This window comes from Watersipora subatra, chromosome 2 (assembly GCF_963576615.1).
Source record: "Watersipora subatra chromosome 2, tzWatSuba1.1, whole genome shotgun sequence".
NCBI classification, from domain to species: Eukaryota; Metazoa; Bryozoa; class Gymnolaemata; order Cheilostomatida; family Watersiporidae; genus Watersipora; species Watersipora subatra.
This window is the reverse complement of record NC_088709.1, coordinates 58,686,812-58,696,620: the sequence shown is the minus strand read 5'-3', so window position 1 is coordinate 58,696,620 and position 9,809 is coordinate 58,686,812.

Sequence of the window (9,809 nt, the reverse complement as noted above, 5' to 3'; positions counted from 1 at the left end):
ACACAACAATTTATTTCCTCATAATATGGAGTATAGAAGTTAGAATATTGAATTTTGTATATATTAACTAAAGATAATCTAGTTTAATTTTATACTCATAACTGTGCAGCAATCCACTCACGTTCTACACAAGTGTGATTTGCACAAGTTGAACAAACACTTTCAGATTGTTTATATTTTTGTTCAACTCTACATTTGCAACCACTAAGATAGAATATGTATCAACCTGGTAAGATAAAATATTACAAATTGAATATGTATTACCTTTCATCCGCCAAAGTAAGACGTGGTATTTTGGAGATTTTCCTTATTGCTGCTATGTTATGGATTTCTTCAATTGTCCTGGGCTTTAGTGGTACCCTATTGAAGTAATACTTACTGATAAGTTTAATTAAAACACCACAGATTACATAATTTGTTTTACAAAAATTGTTATGTAAAATATCTCTTGAAAAAGTTAAGCAAAATATATTCAGTCATATAAGTCTAATATGGCAAGTTTAACATTATTAAATATTGAGGTATAGAATCATCTGGTTTTCTAACGTAATGCCAAGCATGTTGAGTCTGTAAAGTTTTTGACAAGGAACTGTCAGATGGAGTCTTATAAGAATCACACTTTTGTTAAATTGGTTAGCAACTCAGTTTAAACAAAAATAAGTAAAAAACAAGAGAATCCGTAGTTTTGGAATGCAATTAATTATCTGTCTCAGAATTAATAAAAGCAAAAGTTTTACCTATATAAGGCAGACTTGTTATAAAATAGCCAGCATTCACTTGTTCATAATTGAGTTTCCAACCTTTTGGAAACTCAGATAATATTTTTTTATATGTAATATTTTTATTTTTTATTTGTAAATAGGAAACAGAATAAATATAAAATTATGAAGCGTTTTAGTAATTTCTATTCTAGTTATTTTAGTTATTCTTGTGGAGCTGATGAAGATATACTTTAAAAGTTGGCCAAAACAATCATGTATTACATTGTATTAAAGCAGCAGCAGACAAAAATTGTGAACTGATTTAATTAAAATTTGTAAAGGTAAAATAACTGCATCGTAATTAGATTATCCTATGTAATGCAACTATTCGTTTTCAAATTTCCAGTTGTGGCGAGTTACAAATCAATTAGATTAAATCGAGTCAATAACTTTATACACATCAGGTAGACTTTCAAATGGGATTAGCTTAGATTTGTAACTCATAAGATTACAAACAATCAATTATGTTTGACATCACAGTTCAAACCATATTGAAATGTAAAAGCATGACCATTTACCTAAAAGCATCTACGCATAGTTTAAAGGATTAGTTAACTTCAACAGAAATTTAAAATTAAAGAACGTCAAAATTATTTATTGCCATAGAATACGCAGAGAGTAACATGTATACATATATTTTGGCCATTATGCCCATAAAAATGTTCTCTCATGAATATTCACCTATAGTCTCTGACAGGAATCTTTGATCCATTGATTAGTCTAACTGGATTGGTATTGTAAGACACCCGCTTTGTATTGTCTGGTGTTCCTTGAGCCATTGATTGACGTGCTCTATGATAAACAAGAATACATAATCTAATCAGAGGTGAAAATTTTGGTACTCGTAAGTAATAATGAAAATAAGTAAAGATAATCTTGTGAGCATGTGTATATCTAGTGATGAAGATATTATTAAAGCTAAGAACATAAAAACATTCTGTTTTTACTCAAAATAGATTTGTGAAAGATGAAGATGTTCGTCATAATAGTCAATATTTGGATGAGGTTATTATAGTGTACAATTGTGTATTAGCTACATTGTAATTATTGAACAAATCGTATAAAAATGATACATACATGTAGATCAAAAATTTATTTAAAGGTTAATTGACAGCACAATGCTCCATTTCATTAACAGATTTACAGCTCTCAGTGTGCAACGGGTTGGGATTTGAATTTCTTGTGAGTGCAAAAAAGACAGCAAGCCTAATATACTCCTTTTTCATATTGATGCTGGATAATACACTTTCGCTACATGAGGAAGAAGTGAATGCAAGTTTATACGTCTCCATCGATTTCTCCTAAATTAAAATGTTTGTATCTAAGTGCATTGAATATTTTTGGATTTCACAATATAATTGTTACTTTACCAATTAATTAAAGTGGTCATTTATGAAGTTTAGTGTGTTTACTGGAGTTTTTCCAGCAGGGCAACATCAGATAGGCAAGTGTTTTTCTTGCAGTATTGATAACCAGCACCTATTTAGAAGCTATGTATAGCAGACTCCCAGATTTAAAGTTACTATATAGATTGATACTTACTTAGAGATTACAAACAACGGTTAAGTTACCATGCTATATATGAATAGCCGTGTCAAAAAAGTGAATAAAATATATGTGTACACCATGAAGCCTGTATTTGAATTCCACCTTTATATGGATGCCAAATTTTATTTAAACACCACCTCCATTTGGCCAACACTATGGGAGAAAAGTTGAAAAGGAGAGTGCCGCCCTTTTATTGAACACTAATTTTATTTGAGCTCCACTTCTATTTGAGGGCTAGTAATTGATGTTCTTGAAGTTTATGAACCCATAATAGCAGGTGATCAGTAAAAAAGTGTCTACAAAAATGTGCTTATTGTAACTCGAATACAACAATAACAATTATTTTATTCAGTGTTTCTGTTTGTATTAAAACTATAGTATAGCTATCTATAGTACAGAAGCTCCCTTTTCAACACAGTTCTGATACTTTGACATATGTAAAAACATATTAGCATTTACAATGCTTTGGAAAAGCTGTGCTAAGCAAGCATCTGGCTAAAAGTTTATAAACAGTTTCGCAAAAATGTTTTTCAGATAGCAACGCGTAAAGGTTTTGCACTGCCAAAAACTTGGTTTGGACGCTAATACTGACTAGTTCAGCAGTGCAGAAAATATCTCCAGACCTGCAGACACTGTGGAAGGTATTGAACAGCTAAATGATGATGAAATGGTTTCATACAAAAGCAACAGTCAGAATGCAACTGGCTGAGCAAAGGATGCAAATATTTTTGTTTCGAATATGTTAATTTTAGTTCCCGCAGGTATTATTATTACAGCTTATTCATATCATTGTGCACATCGACTCCTTTGCCTCCGCAACAAAATAAACGACGGTCACATCCCGCTGCGGAGTTGCTACGTTGGTGTCACATCTCAACTGCAATAGTTAATTGCAACTTGACAATTAACTATTGCATGCTAATATTTAATTGTTAACTATTGTCTAGCAATAGTTAACTGCAAGCAAGTATGCCACTACCAGTGGTGCATGCCTCTCGTAGTGATACATTCCTTTGATTCTTATATGCTTATCAGATCTAAAAACAGTACAACACAAGTTTGTCTGTTCCAAACTGCCAAATTACCACTACCAGTAGTACATGTCTGCAGGTACCAGTGCCATGTACCATGTACATAGTGGCATATACCTGCTTTTTTGTGCATATTTATTTAGGTATCTATCACAAGTTGAAAGTGAGTTAACAGAATTCTTGCATCTAAAAGGGTTTTTGTTGCACCCCCTGAAAAAGGTCGCAAAATGTTGGCAGACTTTGATTCACTTGTAAAAGGGTTAATTTTATTTTTCCAAAATTCAAAATTGGTGTTTAAAAAATAAAACACCACTCTTCATTTAAATTTCACTCTAAAAAAAAGTTAGAAATTTGAGCATCATAGCGTTCGAATAAAGGTTTTACTGACATATATTTATATATATATTTATATATACATGCTTCTGCTGCAACAATAACCCTTTTATATACAAAATCCCATGTTCAGATCTTTTGTTTTTTCCTCCTTATTTATTCAAGTTGTGCAAAAATTATTGATCATAATATGAAGTTTAGAAGTTGGAATGGTATTTTTTGTATATGGTAAGAGAAAATAGCTTAGTTGGGTTTTATATTCATAACTGTTCTGCAATCCACTCACATTGTACACAAGTGTGATCTGCTCAAGATGAACAATTATTTTTAGATTGTTTATACTTTTGTTCAATTCTACATGTGCCGCCACTAAGATGGAATATGTATCAACCTGGAAAAACTCTGTTTAACTGGTTTCCACCTTGGAATTTGTGAGGTTCCTTGAAGCAAGGGTGAGTGACCTCTCTGCTCTTCCTTTGCCAAACTCAAAAATGGCCTAAAATAAGGCAAAACGTCAAATAAATCACAATCTTTAGTTAGCTGTTACTGCTACATAATGATGTTATAATGGAACAAAGGCTACGTAATATTTAGTTTAAAGTTCACAATAAGTTAGCCCGGAAATAAAATTTTAGCCTGAGAATTTTTGATGAGTTATTCACAAAGGTGAGATCATTTTAATGACAGTATTCTTCAGTTTGGATATGGATCGTAATATTATTTTGGATAATGTTTAAAAGCATATTAAATTGTAATATGATTTGAGCCCTTTACCTTTATAAGTTTTTATTTTATTAGTAAACATGTCACAAAGGCAGACACAGTCTCAGCAATTTTCATAAAATGCTTACTTAGTATTTCTAATAGGAATCTTTGAGCCAGGAATTCTTGTTATAGGTTTTCTGCCAACAAAAGGAGGGAGTGACATTCCTTCCATTTTCATATGTTCACCAGTCCTAGAAACAGTACAGCAAAGTCTTTGTGTTAATTTAATAGATTTAGCTACAATAATACTTCATATTTATTCATGAATATAAGTTTATGTATATATATATATATATATATATATATATATAAATATATATATATATATATATATATATATATATATATATATATATATATATATATATATATATATATATATATATATATATATGTATATATATATATATTCATGAATAAATAAATATATATATATATTTATTTATTCATGAAGATTTTCATTCAACCGCTTACTGCAAACATTATAAGTACAAAACTTCTAAAAGACTCTTTCACAAACAGCCCTTTAAAATGCTTTCAAATGAAACCTTCGCAATGAAAAAAAAACACCAAAGAAACCTGTTAAGAACAAGTGTAAGCAGTCAAAGTCAAGACATTTAAGCAATAGAAGGAAAGGAAACACAATTGCTCATTATTCTAATTGTACAACTGCACTCACCTCTTTCCTACCTCCAGATAGGTCTCTCTCAAGTCTGGCAAACAGAAGTTATTTTTACTTTGCAAGCATTAAAAAACACAGATTTGATGAAAAGTTCACCAGTGATGAGTTGATGCGGCAAGCAGTAAATAGCTTCCTAATTATTTGAAGCAGAATGTAGTCATTTCTTTTAGTTAGGAACCATAGAAATTATGTGGCTAGTAACACTAAACATTCTTGTAAAATAATAATGATACACAAGTGTTATTTATTATGCTCGAATGGATATACTATATTGTGTAATTATGATTTCTATTATAGTTGTCAGTAAAATTTAAGAAGCTTGATTATTGTTATATTTTAATAAAGTACTAAATTATATAAGTGAAATGGCCACCAAACCAAAAGGCTGCTCTTGCTGCTCAGTTCTGATCAAGCACTTGTTTGCACAGCAAATTAGTGGTGCATTCGGCGTCTAACAAGAACTGAATGAACTAGCTCTCTAGCTCTTTAAGTATATAATAAATACTAGAATGAAACCGATCTGACACCAAAACCATAAATCACATACAGAAATAATTAATTAGGCTTTCATTATTCGTTTTGTTACATATTGGCTTGCAGTAACATTGGCTAAATAGAAGTGAATCTTAACATTCGTTGAATAGAGGTGAATAGTAACATCAGTTAAATAGAGGTGAATCATAATATCAGTTAAGTAGAGGTGAATAGTAACATCTGTTAAGTAGAAGTGAATAGTAGCATCAGTTAAATAGAAGTGAATAGTAACACCAGTTATGTAGAGGTGAATAGAAACATCAGTTAAGTAGAGGTGAATAGTAACATCAGTTAAGTAGAAGTGAATAGTAGCATCAGTTAAATAGAAGTGAATAATAACATCAGTTAAATAGAGGTGAATAGTAACATCAGTTAAATAGATGTGAATAGTAACATCAGTTAAATAGATGTGAATAGTAACATCAGTTAAGTAGAGGTGAATAGTAACATCAGGTGAGTAGAGGTGAATAGTAATATTCGATTCGTTGAATAGAGGTGAATAGTAACATCAGTTAAATAGAGGTGAATCATAATATCAGTTAAGTAGAGGTGAATAGTAACATCTGTTAAGTAGAAGTGAATAGTAGCATCAGTTAAATAGAAGTGAATAGTAACACCAGTTATGTAGAGGTGAATAGAAACATCAGTTAACTAGAGGTGAATAGTAACATCAGTTAAAGTAGAGGTGAATAGTAACACCAGTTATGTAGAGGTGAATAGAAACGTCAGTTAAGTAGAGGTGAATAGTAGTATCAGTTAAATAGATGTGAATAGTAACATCAGTTAAATAGATGTGAATAGTAACATCAGTTAAGTAGAGGTGAATAGTAACATCAGTTAAATAGATGTGAATAGTAACATCAGTTAAGTAGAGGTGAATAGTAACATCAGTTAAGTAGAAGTGAATAGTAGCATCAGTTAAATAGAAGTGAATAGTAACATCAGTTAAATAGAGGTGAATAGTAACACCAGTTAAATAGAGGCGAATAGTAACATCTGTTAAATAAAGGTGAATAGTAACACCAGTTATGTAGAGGTGAATAGAAACATCAGTTAAGTAGAGGTGAATAGTAACATCAGTTAAGTAGAAGTGAATAGTAGCATCAGTTAAATAGAAGTGATTAGTAACATCAGTTAAATAGAGGTGAATAGTAACACCAGTTAAATAGAGGTGAATAGTAACATCTGTTAAATAAAGGTGAATAGTAGCACCAGTTATGTAGAGGTGAATAGAAACATCAGTTAAGTAGAGGTGAATAGTAACATCAGTTAACTAGATGTGAATAGTAACATCAGTTAAATAGAGGTGAATAGTAACATCAGTTAAATAGATGTGAATAGTAACATCAGTTAAATAGATGTGAATAGTAACATCAGTTAAGTAGAGGTGAATAGTAACATCAGGTGAGTAGAGGTGAATAGTAATATTCGATTCGTTGAATAGAGGTGAATAGTAACATCAGTTAAATAGAGGTGAATCATAATATCAGTTAAGTAGAGGTGAATAGTAACATCTGTTAAGTAGAAGTGAATAGTAGCATCAGTTAAATAGAAGTGAATAGTAACACCAGTTATGTAGAGGTGAATAGAAACATCAGTTAACTAGAGGTGAATAGTAACATCAGTTAAAGTAGAGGTGAATAGTAACACCAGTTATGTAGAGGTGAATAGAAACATCAGTTAAGTAGAGGTGAATAGTAACATTAGTTAAATAGAGGTGAATAGTAACATCAGTTAAGTAGAGGTGAATAGTAACATCAGTTAAAGTAGAGGTGAATAGTAACATCAGTTAAGTAGAATTGAATAGTAACATCAGTTAAGTAGAGGTGAATAGTAACATCAGTTAAAGTAGAGGTGAATAGTAACATTAGTAAAGTAGAGGTGAATAGTAACATCAGTTAAAGTAGAGGTGAATAGTAACATTAGTTAAGTAGACGTGAATAGTAACATCAGTTAAGTAGAGGTAAATAGTAACATTAGTTAAGTAGAGGTGAATAGTAACATCAGTTAAGTACAAATGATTAGTGACATCAGTTAATTAGAAGTGAAAGGTGACATCAGTTAAAGTAGAGGTAAAAAGTAACATCAGTTAGTAGAGGTGAATAGTAACATCAGTTAGTAGAGGTGATTAGTAACATCGGTTAGTAGAGGTAAAGAGAATAAATAAAAAATATTTAAAGTATATAGTTGGCATACCTTGTCTGGTGTCCAAGTTTTCTGTTTGTGCAAATTTATCCTTTACTTCCATTTTTTTATTTTCTGTTCTTTTGTTACATGAATAACTGTAGAAGGATAACATAAATGTTTCTTTGATAATCTGTTTTACACAACTTTTACTATCAATAAATTTTTGATCAAAAATAAACTGGTAGATTCACAATATAACGGTTTTCTGCTAAGTTCAAATTTTCTAACAAAATCTCAGTGTTTGTCTTTGTTGAAGCCCTGTGTCCAATTACCATAATTAAAATCTAGCAATTAATATTTTGCACATCGCTAGATTTGATCTCAGGATCTTTAGATCGAGAGGCAGCAAACCTTATCATTTAGCTGAATACAACAAGTTCACTGAGCAAGTATTCATCACATGGGTAAAGATACTCGCACTTAAATCGGTTGCTCGGAGGTAATAGCTAGCACTGTTGATCGACACGCAAAACGATAATTTAGCTGGCCCAAAACCTGAGTATTGTTTTAGTAAAGGTTTTAGTAAGTTTCTAGCTTTCCAGGTAAGTTACTCAAATACATTAAATAATTATTTCAATACTCATGCAACGCTGGGTGTTTGGCTATTCATGGAATAAATTCCATTATCTAATCATGCTTCTCTCATGTAGTATTTTATAACATCGAAAATTGAATAATCTTCAATTTTAACAATAGAATTATCTACATTTTTGTTGCACTACAATGCTAAGGTAACAGTTTACTAACTCATCATTGACACAAACTGTTCATTTTTAAACTGCTCTTTACCTGCTAATTTTCAAAAAAACCTCAGAGTTTATTCATATAATCCAGAGCAAGGGAATTTCAAACTATTTGAAAAAAATATCTCATTGCTCTGATAGAAAAATTGTTAAGCAATCATAAGCTACGAGTTATTCACTGAAGTCCAAAAAGCACTGCCTATCCTGAATTGAGGATGTATATAGGTAAAATCTAAGTGTCAAACAATGTCGGTCATCAAGATTAGTCTGATTGTGCATCATCGAACTACTAATTGCAGTTCACCAATTGGATCAAACGTGAAAAACAATACTTGGTGCCCCTTGCCTACTCAAACTATGATTGTTTGAGTAAAAACAATTTTTTATATGGGTGGGCAATAAAAAAAGTTCTACGGATTCACTTGTATGTACTTGCAAATATGTTTAAAAGGGATATTAGTCTAGTAAGCTATACAGTTCAACATTATATACGATTTTTAACTGTATGTCAGAAAGGTTAATAGTCGGTGTATAGAAGTGAGTTAACTTGTGAATGCTTTCAGCATGTAACTTTACTGTAGTACTTACATAGTTGCAAGTAAATGTTTTGATAATTCAAAAATCATTATATAAATGGTGGTCATATATATGTCAACTAAAATGATACTACTGTAGAAAATACTGTTTTTGGTAAAATCAATGAAGCTAGCAGTTGCTAGCCCAATCAACTCAAACTGGAAATAGAAATTTGCAGCATTACAATCAAGCGAGTCTATTTATGGATATTATGTAAAGTTTCCATCAGTCAGTTATGGATTGTAAACTAAAGATTTTATCAGCTAATATAAAATGTTTACCTACACAGCAGGCCTGATATATCTGATCATATTTGATTATAAATTTTGCTTTTCCCGGCTTGTTTCGGCGCGTATCCGATATTTATCTTTTTTGAGAATGTTGAGTTGAAAACAGCAAGACCTAAGGAATTGGTTTAATATAGTGCCTAATACAAGTACTGTATGCTAGAATTTTTACAAACTTTTAACCCGGCTGAAAGTTTGTAATAAAAGATGTTTATTTCTAGGATGACGTCAGTTAGTTTTACGCTAATAATATGTTTCTCTCTTCCAATATTAGTATGAAGGAAACAATTTTTACTAGCTGTTTTAGTTTAAATGTTGGAAATCTTGTAACTAATAGCTATATAAAATTCTTACCTCTCTAA